This window comes from Pelobates fuscus, chromosome 4, assembly GCF_036172605.1.
Source record: "Pelobates fuscus isolate aPelFus1 chromosome 4, aPelFus1.pri, whole genome shotgun sequence".
NCBI lineage: Eukaryota > Metazoa > Chordata > Amphibia > Anura > Pelobatidae > Pelobates > Pelobates fuscus.
The window spans coordinates 237,279,847-237,294,163 of record NC_086320.1 but is presented as its reverse complement, the minus strand read 5'-3'; the positions used below and the strand labels follow the sequence as shown (position 1 = coordinate 237,294,163).

Sequence of the window (14,317 nt, the reverse complement as noted above, 5' to 3'; positions counted from 1 at the left end):
CGAAATTTATATACATACAATACCGACATGACATACATACTTTATTGTTTGGTATTTTACTCATTTGAAAGGTTTAGATAATATTTACTGTCTAGTAGAATAAGAAAGACTATTAAACTAATTATTTAATCTTTTTAATCCACTGTTCATAATGATGTATATATTTGAGATTATGATTTGAATATGCAACTCCTTTCTCCATTTCAAGCTGAAATACAAGTTGTTTTTTTATATTTATATAAAAAAAACATATGTGAGGAAGGCTGAACTTGATGGACGCAAGTCTCTTTTCAGCTATGTAACTATGTAACTATGTAACTATGCAATATTGAGAGATATCTGGAGTTGTTGTTTGTTTCCATGATCTTGCAGTTACCATTTTCACAGACATAAGGGAATGTAAGATTCATATTTGGTGTTTTTTGGGGAGTTTACACCAATTAAGATGGAGCAGACCAATGTCTGGGGATTTCTTTAACGTTATATTAAAGAGTGACATGAAAAAATATATTGAGTCCCAAAATATGCTTATTTTTAGGCAATTCCACCAAATATGTAACATATTGTCTTCCTGAGTTAGACATCTCCAACAAAGGGGAGAGTTGGACAGAGATATCTCGGCCAGCCTGGTTAGAACTAGGTACCATCTATTAAGTACTTTTAACCCCTTAAGGACCAAACTTCTGGAATAAAAGGGAATCATGACATGTCACATGTCATGTGTCCTTAAGGGGTTAAAAAGGTTTTGATAATATTAAGGCAATGTATATGCTTTTTAAGTACTCTCAAGGGGGAACACCATTCTCGGTCGGATATTTTATGGTTCAAATCTTTTTCCCATTGTTTTTTAGCTAAAGGTTGTATATTTAAGTATGATTGTCTGATTAAATCTATTGCAATGGAGCTGACTGATTTAGATTCCTTTTTTTTGAAAATTTTATATATTAAATTCTTCTGATCTCCTTCAGTCTTTAAGAGAAACTCACTCTGAAATCCTATAACTCTTAAGTGAGAATATTTCTTTATCGGAGATGTCAAGTTTTAGTTTCAAGTTGTTAAATGGACACAATTGGAATTCTGAAGGAGATCTTCAATAAAAATTTTGTTGTGAGCTCTACAGGTGCTAAGATTTAAATCAGGCTTACCTGAATGTTTGCTCCTTCGAATATTTTTTTGTTTATAGCTATTTTAAGCGTTTAATTAATTGCCATTCTCCTATGAGATGGGATACAATGCTTGAATTACATTGCATTAAGTGGAGATTATAGCTCGTGAAATCATCCCATATCAGAAGGGCTAAATCTTTTTCATTTATTCTATGTGGGATTCTATCTTAAACCAGGGTTCGTTTCTTGAATCTAAAATTTGTGGATATGGGAAATAATATAATCATTAGATACATCCCTAATCAAAGGGAATGCCATACCTCATTGATTATTATTTTTTTTGTCAAAATGTGAGATTTTATTCTTGGGAATTTTCCTTTGCAAATAAAATTAGAGAAGGAATATTGAAGCATGTCCAACCATGGCTTAGGGAATTTTAACGGAATCATGTTAAAAAGATAAGCCCATTTGGGGATAATATATGCTTTTACGGTATTAACTCTTCCCCACCAAGAAATTTCTAGGGAGCGCCATTCCTTGAGAATTTTATTAGTATATTTTATCATTTTCAAGAAATTGGCCTCTACTATATTTTTGGGATTTGCTGTTCCCAAGTACTGAAAATCTCTCTAAGTCCATTTTAAAATATTTAAATTAAATAAATTTAACCTCTGAGGGTTAAATAAATAAATAAAAAAATATCGTATCATAGTATAATACTGTGATCTGTATTTTGATCACTGTAGGTAGTGATCAACTGGCAGGGAAGGGGTTAATTTTTATTAGGACTGGGTAAAGGAAGGTGGGATTTTTATTTTATTTTACGTTAACCCCTAGCTAGCCTAACAACAAATCCCCCACTTCCCCACTAACTTCCACCCACGCCAGCTAGCTAAATATATCATTTTAATATATTTAAATTAATTAATAAAATCAAATTAACCCCTGAGGGTTACAAAAAATAAAAGTTGAACATTTTTTTTATCAGATCACCATAAAATGTAGTCTCTGCCAATTGATCACTTGGCAGGGAAGGGGTTAATTTTATTAAAGTAGGGGAAGGGGAGGGGGGGTGAAATTTTACTTTAATTTATTTTTTTTGAACAGGGAGAAGATCACTGCTGATCCATCTCCCTGCAGTTCACACAGACCGCGGAAGAGCAGGGAGGCGATCGCGAGTTCCTGCAGCACATGTGCTCGCTCTGACTGTGTCACGTATTCATCCGCACATTAAAAATGTGGTTAATGGCATTTACTGTCCTGACAGGAAAAGTTGAGCCGAGCAACATTACTGTCCTGACAGGAAAAGTTGAGCTGAGCAGCAATCAAGCACATGTAAACCTGGTAATTGTTTTTAGGGTCAAATGCCGGTTACAGCCAATCGAATCCACAGGAGGGGTATTTAAACACAGCTCTCATCTTGCTCATTGCCCTGTCGTGGTTTCAGGCCTATGGTTATCCGAGAGTGCGATCCTGATCTTCTGGTATTTGACTTTGGCTTTGTTTTGACTTCCCTGATATCTGGTATCCTTGACTTTTGGCTTTCCCTCATCTTTGTGTCTGATTCTGTGTCCCTGACCTCGGCTAGTATTTTGACTATTCTTGGAGACGTTAAGTCTGGCCATTCTAAGGTCCGGTTATACGTTATCCTTAGTCCTAGGTGTGACACAGTACTGCATGCTGGATCAATTTGTAATCCTGACAGACAGCCTGTCAGAGCAATCACTGCTGCAGAGGCAGCGCGATCGGGTGCGCCCAGTCTGCCTCTAATACAGAGGCAGACCGGAGGAGCGTTAACCCTGCGACCTGGTCCATCATTCGGCGTTAACTGCTTCCCCGCCATGACGGACCCAAAATTGCTGGGTAGAGAAACTGTTGCTCTATAGGAGATATATAGATGACACTTTTTTTGGAAATGTAGCAAGGCTTCTATTTAAGAATTTTTTACATTTTTAAATAACAATAGCTGGAATATTAAGTTGTCCCATGAATTTGGTAAAAATTAGATTAATATCTTGGATATTAATATTTATATTAAATCAAAACATGCACTAAATAAAATAAAAAAATTAAATAGATGACGTTAACAGTTTTATCTAAAAAGAGTTGCCATTTCCATCCATGGCTTGAAAATATCCCTAGAGGACTGTTTTTAAGGTTAAGAATTAATTGCTCGGAGATACAAAAATATGACATCGAAGCAGATTTATAATATATATATATATATATTTATTTATTTTTTTAAATAGAGGTTATCCCCTTAACCACTTGAACAGAGAAACTAAAGATATTAGAGAGCAAAAAAAGGAAGAATTAGTTCAATAAAAATGTAAAGAAATTAAAAAATGAAATATAAACGATTCCTTTGATCTTTAAATTGTAATAAAAATCATGCTCAGCTCAAACAGATTTTAAATAAAAACTGGCATATCCTACAACAGGACAAATAAATTACACCTTTTGTGGGGCATAAACCAACAGTAATTTTTAGAGCAGGACAGAATGTAAAACAGGTTTTAACATCAAGTTTTATATAACACACTAACAAAGATTTTACTAGTTCAAATAAAAATTCCAAGAAAGGTTATTATTGTGGAAGCTGTATGGGACATAGAGTTCATAATATTAAGGAAAAGAAAACCAAATTCTTTAATTCTAAATCCAAATTGAATACCTTCTCGGTTAAATAATTTTTGATGTGTAAAACTAAAAATGATTTAGATGTTCTCGTGTGACCATGTGGTCTCCAGTATGTGGGTAAGACATCTAGGTGTCCGTGGACCAGGATATGCAAGCAAATATATATCATCAAAAGAGGATACAAGGGGGGCGGGGCCGGACCGCGAGCTGGACGGTCGCAAGGGTGATCAGCTCCGGCAAATCCCTCTACTTTAAGCCTATAAACCTACAAATTTCAGCCTAAAAGTTGACCGACAGCACTAGTCTTTATGCAGACACCCTTCAGCTCTTGACAAAGGCGGTTCTATGCGCCGAAACGCGCGCCGAGCACTTAATAATGCCGATGCATTTACTTTGAGTTCCTTCATTTTTTGTTTTTTCACGTTTTGGCTTTTCTTTTTTCATTTATTCCCTTTATTTATTATTATTTTCTATTATACTAGGCGACCTTTTTGGTTCCTCTTATGACCAGTTAGGATCTTTATGGGCGGTGTGGGGCTTGTGTGGCAGGGATAGCCGCTAGGCTGCCTTGAAGCAGCAGGTAGTTAATTTGGTCCCCCTGTTATTCTGGGAGACAGTTAGGAAGCTCAGGGCTTTACAAGGTGTGGGTGTGGTGTATTTTTAGGACTCCTGCAATGGAAGTTTTGGCTATTTCCTTTCCTTCTCTACTTATATGTGGAATTCACACTTTGAAGGTCTAGCCATTTCCTTTTGAGTCATTTACTCTGTATCTACCACCCCCTCCCCTGGCATTAGTAATTGGCCTGTTTGAGTAACTATACTACTGTCCCCAGGGGCACCATTACTACCAAGGCATAATATACTATTTACCCCCACCTATACTCCACTCGACCCTATACCAGGGTTTCTGGTATGATTATTCTGTTAAGAGATATATATCATATCTTTACAGTGACTTTCCTGTTAAGTGGTCTATTGAACCGGTTATCTGGGTTCGCTCTAATCAGTGTCTGTGAGCACTTATCTCACTGACCTGCAGTATTTGTTTCTCGCAATTTTTTAACCCCTTAAGGACCAAACTTCTGGAATAAAAGGGAATCATGACATGTCACACATGTCATGTGTCCTTAAGGGGTTAAGCCAGTTTTACACATTACTAATTTGTTCTATTAAAGGTCTAAGAACCCGTGCCTGTGAGCACTTATCCCACTGACCTGTAATATCTGTGTCTGGCAATCTTTTTAAGCCAGTTTTATATATTACCTAATTTGTATATTCTATTCTATTAAAGGTTTAAGAACGTTTTTTTCCCTCTTTTATGTAAGTACATTTACTTTGAGAGGTATAGATTTGAGATTGAGCAGGTAGTCCACCCTTTCATTTCGGTGGTCTCCCAGCCCAGTCTCCTCTTTTTCTAATCTTCTGAATTGTTAATGCAAGCATGTCTGTTAAACTATGCACTACCAAAAAAAAAAAAAAAAAAGAAATTTTTTATATATATATATATATATATATATATATATATATATATATATATATATATATCTATATCTATATCTATATCTATATCTATATCTATATCTATATCTATATCTATATCTATATCTATATCTATATCTATATCTATATCTATATCTATATCTATATATCTTGCACTCACGCTCAGTAGTTCCTCATTAGCCGGGTGCCAAAGCCTGGACTCCAAAGATACAAAGAAATGCCAAAAAGTAGCTGCTCACCGGTCTTTTAAAAATTCTAATATTTTATTAAATCACATTAAAATCTACGACCAACGTTTCAGTCCCCGCTTGGGACTCTCATCAGGGTCAAATATGATATGTTGTCCTATCATATTTGACCCTGATGAGAGTCCAGAGTGGGGACTGAAACGTTGGTCGTAGATTTTAATGTGATTTAATAAAATATTTAAATTTTTAAAAGACCGGTGAGCAGCTACTTTTTGAGATTATATATTTGGATGTATATCAGAATACATAATATGACCAGCACTCACAGTTTTGTAGAGAAATAAAAAAAGTGTAGATTTTATTTAAACATGGTTAAAAAATGGCAGCTTTGAGCTGCCATTTTTTAACCATGTTTAAATAAAATCTACACTTTTTATTTCTCTACAAAACCGTGAGTGCTGGTCATATTATGTATTCTGATATTTGAACTTACCCTGGATTACAAGCACCCGGATTCTTTTTTTTTTTTATAAATTCTTTATTTTTCATGTGCTATTTTTGACAAATGGTAGAACATATGCATTCAAGGTAGGCATTAAGATCGTTTGACGTTTGCAGGTACATAATGCATTGGTAGTGTTTCTTGCACGTATTTTATATTTATGAGGTGAGGCTGATCGTGTGCTCAGGTGCCGTGAGGCGGTGTAGGTGTGCCGTCCCAGTGCCATATGCCCTGCCGGGCCGATTGTGCTCTGCGCCTTGGCGAAGTAGAGGGTGTGAGTGTCTGTCGTTCCAGTAGGAATCGTATGTCTGTGGTATGCGTTGGTATGCGTAGACGTTGCGTAGACGTTGGTATGCGTCTGACCTGTATGCGTTGAGTGACCTGTGTCATAGTAAGCTTTGTAGGTGTACAATGAGCCATATTCGTTTACATGAAGGACATGGTAGAATCAAACAAAACTGAATAAACATAACGATAACATGTGAGCACCCGGATTCTAATATTTCAGTCAGTGTGCAAGGAATTTGGAGAGATTATATATATATATATATATATATATATATATATGTTATTCCATTCATCTATAAGTTTACTTTTATTATAGTTGTAGATGTCAATTTATCAATATAAAGCATTAATCTATTGATTTATATTCTTTATTTTATCTATAAAATTTATTTTATACAAGTTCTATTTGACAGTATTAACACCCATTAATATTGCCTATTTTGGACTTTTAAATATGGCGAAAGGGCTTTCAAGGAAATGTGAAACCTATCCGGATTCGCAGATATCGACAAATGCTAAAGCAGTCAGACGCAACAGCGTCACGACGTACATGGAGCTACATCAATGTAGTTCGACAGAAAGACGATCTGGGAGTTAGGGACGCTGCTGCAAAATTCGACCTCCTGCCCGGCGGAATAAAAAGCAGAATACTGGACACATTATGCACCTTGATGAAGACCAGGCAGGTTGAAACACGTTGTGCTATTGATTTTATGTTATATATTTGACTAATTCTGTTGTCTTGTCTACACAGAATACTTTATATTGATAACTAATTAAAAAAGTTTTTGCACTACCTCCAATTGAATTCCTTCTACATTTGGATCCATTAAAAGGTGGACGACAGGTGGCAACCAGATAAAGTGATCTTTCTAAGCCTTCAGAGCCACAGTCTGCTATATGTGGTTCTGTATACTGTGAGTTGGCAATTGGCACCTAGTTTCTATACACATTTGCATGTACAGTATTAGGCTATAGACTGTTTAAGTGTTAAGTTAACATACAAGTACAAAACACAAGGATCAAGAGTGAATAAGTATTATTGATTTTATATTATTTTATTCCCTTGGTTTTAAAATATTTTGCGCCCCCTATCTAAATATTTTTTCAATTATCAATTATCTGCGTCTTGTGAGTGGTTATAGACACTGGGAAAGTGGCACCTATCAACTGTACTAGCGTCATTTTTTCACTTTTTTTGCACTTGTGTGAATTTTTTTGGCATACTCAGTATCGCACAGCTGCAGCACTCCTGGCGGCAATAATAATTATACCTTAATACTGGAAACGAAACGACCAACATCTCAGATCATTAATATGCGAATATCCACAAGAAATGAGATGAACTTCACTAAGACATTTCTGCAAGTCTGGCAACCTTGGGACTTGCTCTACCAGAGTCGGAAAGCAGACATTGGTATGGGTACATGGTCGTTCCCCTATCTCCACCTACACCCAGCCCTTTAATCTCCCCATTTGCTGTTCTTAATAGGGCAGCATTACATAGGGCAGCTCAACTGATAATAATAGGGGTCCACCCAAAGAAATAAAGTATTTTAAAGACAACAACCATAATGTTCATTTTATATTTATGCTAGAATGCTTGTTACATGAGAAAATAATCCAGGCACTCCAACGAATTCCAAGAAAAATAGGCAATTTATTAGAACCAGCAGCTACACACCGACGTTTCAACCCCTCAGGGTCTTTATCAAGCTTGATAAAGACCCTGAGGGGTTGAAACGTCGGTGTGTAGCTGCTGGTTCTAATAAATTGCCTATTTTTCTTGGAATTCGTTGGGAGTGCCTGGATTATTTTCTACATTTTATAAGTTTACATTTGGTCCATTTTGGTACTGGGACTTATCCAGTGAAGCACCATGGATCCCTGGATGAAGGGTTGAGTACACTTCCATCATTTCTTATTATCTAGAATGCTTGTTACAGACCTAGATGCCTAAACACAGTTATATTTGGATGTTGCTCATCCGTATTTAAAACCCAAATAAAGATTATATATGGAAAAAATAAATAAAAAATGTGCAATTCTAGGTTCCTAATGTAATGAGGCTAAAATCACTTTATCAAAGGCTTTTTTCAGCATCAAGGCAAAGGATTGTTTAGCCCACAATACCGACACCAAGGCCCTTCTAACCTCGACTACTGGGTGACTCCCTACCATAAATCCAAGACGGTGACTGTAACGGATCGCCTGGCACCCCGACTGAGTACCTCCGTTAATGGATGCTCCTAGTGCTTCCTGAGGACTCCAAGCACTCTGGTAGACACCACAATCACCGAATCCGAGAAACCTTTAAATTCTCCCAAGCATATGAATGCTGTAGACCATTGAATAGGAACCATACAAATAGGCTTGTAGTCCTAGCAGTCAACTGGAACAGCATGCAATAAATCCTTCCCCCAATAATGAGACGACACTTCACTTTGAGGGTAAAACAGGAATTCTGGACTGGCTCATCCAGCCTGGCTTTTATTACACTAATACACATACAGGCCACACCCAGGGGGAGGCATAAAATAACCAATCACATACATGGTTCAGCCCACACATCCCCACCCCTCAGATAACATTAAACCCAATTATCCGGTACACTTTTCCAGCCAAGTTCTGGATGTACCCCAAAAACAGGGGGTACACCTTTAAATCCAGCATCGCTGGATAGCCCTTATTCAGGGGGACAACATATTCACAATTCAAGTCATCCGGATGAACGGTTCGGGAGATATGGGGTTCCAAAGATTTGACCGACCGCATGGGTAAAGTATCCGAAAACAGTTCCATGCATTTTGGCCCTGCGGTCGGTCACAGAAAAGGGAATGAAACAGACAAATTGCCTGGGTTATAGAGACTAAGGGGAATTCGCATGAATCCCCTAGTTCGTGAGTTTCTTTCTACCGAACGGCGGGCCGTTCGGTAGTTTCCCCACGAAATCCTGGAAGTCTGGAGGTCCTAGCGGTGCTTGCCTAGTCGAGTGTCCGTTTTCAGTTCCAGACACTCGACGGCAAAACACCGCTGTTCGGTAGTTTAAGATGGCCGCCGCCACGTGTTCAGCTCCCGAATGGCGGCCACCCAGAGGACAAAGACCACACTGCACGGACTGCCAATTACCCGTTTGCAACATTGTTGCAAACGGTAATTGGAGGCACACTTAGTCCTGGGTGGTCTGGTTGTTCGGTAGTTTCCCTCAATATAATGAATGGAGGGATTCTACCGAACAATCAGTTGAATGCTGCATACATATCCCAGGTAAAACTGAACACAGTATAACATATATAATATGAAAGGCAATATACTGAAATATGCTCCACAGTCTTAAAGGGACAGTAGTCCCAAAAGTCCCAATCTGTCCATAGATGATTTTAAAGGGCCAGTAGCCGCCATATAAAGTACAATATGCCCCAAATAACCCAGGGGCCATAGTCAGTAGGTAGGAGGCTAGCAAACAGGCTTCTCCAGGGCCCAGTGGCGAGGTTGGTTTCGCCACAGTGACATGTCAGAATTTGGGTTTAAAAAGGCTTGAATCGGGGGCGGAGCCGAGCAGCCAGACTGAGCAGACGTGCCGAGACACAGCTCCTGAGCCAAATCGTCTTTTTCTGGGGTAAAACCCAGGCAACTCGGCACGCCAGACTCTAAGTCAGCTCTTAACAAGTGGGGGACAACCTGGTGCATACCCAGATACCAAAAACGAGCAGTTTGACAGCCGGGTGCCCCGATCCACCTACTGAGGCCTGCTGACACACCGCACGGCACCAACATGCGGCCTGTTCACACAGGCAGCGCGGGAGAGACGGCCGCTCTCCCGCCGCCTCCATATCCGGCTGATTTATCGCTTAGCCCACGTCCCCCCCCTACGGACCGGTGGGGGTCATCCCGGTCCTCAAGCTCCCACAAACTCCTGGGACCGCAAGCAACCCGCAACTGGCAACCAAAATGGCGGCCGCCATCCACGCTCCGGGGCCTACACTCACCAAGTCTCCACAAGCGGAACCAATAGGTGGGATCCCCCACAAAGACAGGATAAAAGCGGCATTTGACCGATTTTGGGTGCAGCTATGGGCCAAGTTGGCACAGACCCAAACAGCTGAAACAGCCGTGCGACAGCCAAGCATCCCCCCTGCATACAAACCAGCTCTGAAAAGCACCACGGAGCCACTAAACGAGACAAAGCATGTGAGCAGAGCAGGGGTTGCCCCCCGACCCTTAGGCGGCAGACCACGCATCACACACCACCTACCCGGGCCTCGACGCGGGCGGAGGACCCACACGCAAGGCCCACCGCTGCTTAAACTACAAAGACGCACCCGGAGGGGCAACCCTCGGCCGGCTAGCGCACCACAAGCGAGGGAACAGAGGCGAAGGCCTTGTAAAGTGTCCGGATGCAATTCTGACCGGGGGTCGCACTCAGCTCCTGACAAGCGACGGAGGCCACCAGCAGCTCCCAGAGCGGCACCTACATCGGCAAACCTGTTGAAGCAGCAGAACCACTTGAAGGTGACCTCCAACCATAATCCACTGAATACCCGCTATGAGAATAGCACGTTACAAAGAGATCGGGAGCCAAGACAAGGAATGGGGTGAACTCCTACTAAGGTCGGCCTGGGCATATCAGTGACTACCATGCTTTTACCACACTGACCGATCTGCCCCGACCCAAGCCAGAATTGTCTCTGCCACATCACCTGCTAAATCGACCTCATTGGACTTCCTTTATAACCCTAATGATACCGAGTTCTACCCGACCTGAACAGTAAAGCTTAATGTTTAAATGTCAAATGTTAACTGTTTATGTTCCACTCAAAGAAAGGACTCAAACTGTTATATTTAAATTTAATTATATTTTCTTTGCTGTTCGCACCAATACCTCACACCCTGCAACCGACAACCGGAGGCCTCCTCCTACACACCACACGACTCACTCGTAAACACCTTCCTGTCCATCCCCGCCATACCAAGGCTCAGGGTGCACACACATATCACACATAGCTAGGCAGACATTGACATACGTTTCTTGCCCAGCATAGCATTACTCACATACATACCTGATATATCTCCAGCGATCTCCTAGCTGTTCAACTTTTTACATGTTTACTCATGAGTAAATCAGCACAACACCTAGATAGAAATGTTTTATCTTGTATTAATCGACTACCCAGCGACATTTGTTTTTTTCTGCATGTATAATCTAGCTTAACCACCGTATGGCGTATCGTTTAAACCTTGTACTACACACACTAGGCATGCACTTAGCGTAACGCTTAGATAGAAATGTTTTTCTCTTGTATTAACCGACTATTCAGCGACATTTGTTTTTTCTGCATGTATAATCTTACTTATGTACCACATAGCATATCGTTAAAACCTTGTACTGCACACGCTAGGCGTGCATTTAACGCAAAACGTAGATAGAAATGCTTTGTCTTATACTCATCGACCACTCAGCGACAATTGTTTTTTTTTTTTTCTGCATGTATAATCTTACTTGTACACCTACAAAAAAAAACAAAAAAAAACGCACATCATCTTGACCTTTTCCGCATATACCTGTGACTACACTCATTGTGAAATGCATATGTCTTATTTTGAGCTTGTATTTAACATTGCGCTTCCAAAAATAAAGAATTTAGAAAAAAAAAAAAAAAGGCTTGAATTTTAGTAGTCAAAGTTTTTGTTATGCTTTTTAATGGATGAGAAGAGAGTAACATTTGTAGGATCTCTTCCATGTATGGGCTGACAAGATGTACTTTATTTTATATGTCAGCATCTCCTCTCAACTAGACATCAAGGCACCTCCTACATTTAAACGCAGCAAGCGCTCCCAACTACAACCTTGGCACACCGAGCTGACTCGATACCTCCAAAAATGCTCAAGAACTACTGAACGCTGTTGGAGAAAGTCTCACTCCGCATCTGACTTTCTCCACTATAAATTTATGCTGTGCTCTTACAGCTTGGCTCTTTCCTCTGCAAAATAAATTACGTCAATACTCTCATAACCACCCTCTCCCGTGAACCCAAACGACTATTTCACACTTTTAACCCTATTCTGTCGCACTGTTGCTCCTCCTACCGACTGAACCGCCGCAAACTTTGCAACTCACTCCACTGACAAGATCTCTACAATCAGTGAAGAGATCTCTCTCCTCCCCCTTACAATACTTCCCCCAACCTCCCTCCGCTATTCTATGTTCATGCTCAACCGCTACAGCGGAAGAGATTTCTGACCTACTCCGGTCCTCCCGCCCCACCAACTGCTACCTTGATCCCATTCCCTTGTATCTCATCCGTACTCTGTCTCCTTCTCTTGCTTTGCCTCTCACTAAAAATCTAAATTTCTCCCTCTCACCTGGCATATTTCCCTTACCCTTCAAACATGCGACTGTAACCCAGATTCTAAAAAAGCCCAACCTTGACCCCAACTCCCCGTCCAACTACCACCCTCTTGCGCTACTGCCTTTTGCTTCCAAGATCCTTGAAAGATCTGTGTATGTGAGATTGACAGACTTCAAGTCCAATTCTCTGCTCGACCCACTTCAGTTTGGTTTCCGCGCTCAGCAATCTGTGGAAACAGCTCTGAACAAAGTATCAAACAATCTACTCATTGCAAAATCTCGCAGTCACTACTCTATCCTAATTCTCCTTGATCTTTCCACTGCTTTTCTTACAGTTCATCATCAACAGCTTCTTCTCATCCTCCGTAATCACCTCACCCAGTGTTCTTCTAGAGTTTCTTTTTCTGGCTTTGCTTCCTCCTCTCCCCCCCCCCCCCCCAACCCCTCTCTGTTGGTGTCCCCCAAGGTTTAGTCCTTGGTCCCCTACTGTTCTCCCTTGGTAAACTCATCAGCTCCTTTGTCTTCCAATATCACTTTTATGCAGATGACACGCAAATCTATCTGTCCTCCCCTGATCTCTCCCCGCCCCTCTTGACTCGTGTCTCTGACTGCCTCTTTGCTATTTTTAACTGGATGGCTGCCAACTTCCTTAAACTCAACTTGTCCAAAACAGAACTTCTGGTCTTTTCTCCCTCAAGTTTTGCTACTCCCGTCTCGGTCTCCCTCCACATTAATTGTGCTACCATTAGCTCCACCACACAGGCTCGCTGCCTAGTTGTTCTCTGACTCCGACCTCTCCTTTCCCCCTCGTCCAGTCGATCGCCAAATCCTGCCGCTTACATCTCAAAAACATTGCGAGCATCCGCCCCTATTTAACGCCAGAAGTGGCTACGGTGCTGGTCCATGCTACTGTCCTCTCTCGCCTTGACTACTGCAATCCGCTTCTCAGTGGTCTTACGTGCTCCCAACTTGCCCCATTGCAGTCTAACGAATGCGGCAACGAGGAAGATCTTCTTGTCTGTCCGCACTTCCCATGCCTCCCCCCTCTGTCAGTCCCTGCATTGGCTTCCTGTAAGATATAGGGCTCAATTTAAAATCCTCTGTTCGTACTCCCACCTCTGATGCTCGCATTCAAGATTTCTCTAGGTATGCATCGTTCCTGTGGAACTACCGTCCCTTCTCCGTTAGATGCTCACCCAGTCTCCACTCCTTCATAAAAATCATTAAAAACTCACTTTTTCACAAAAGCATATCAATTAAACTGTTAATGGCTCCAAGAAAACCCACACTAAGTCTTCATTGAGTACTATTCTACCAATCTACTTTCCTAATACTTCCCTTACCTTTTGTGTCACCTTGCCCCACTCCCTCTGACATGTAAACTCATTGAGCAGGGCCCTCAACCCCTCTGTTTCTGTGAGTCAAACTTGTCTGGTTACAATTACGTTTGTTAGTTCATCCATTGTAAAGTGCTACGAAATTTGTTGGCGCTATATAAATATAATAATCTAAAGAAAAAAATTATATTATTGGGTTGTCAAAAGGAGATGAGCCATTTGCAAGTGAGCCAGGAAAGGCATAGCCAAAGCTTCACCAGGATCAGTTAACATGACCACTTTGAGAAAACTAGTTCAGAGATGGATAGATTGGGTTTGTTTCTAATGAAATCAATGGACTTCAGTAGCAAAGAATTACATAAAGTCTGATTACAGGAAATGCACATAAATCTTAAGGCAGTTGTGA

General features: G+C 40.6%; 1 protein-coding gene across 2 annotated transcripts in view; it reads right to left on the bottom strand.

The window, feature by feature from the left end:
* UBP1 (upstream binding protein 1) overlaps positions 1-14,317 on the bottom strand; it is a 76,249-nt gene that overhangs the window by 43,112 nt on the left and 18,820 nt on the right. The window lies entirely within an intron of this gene.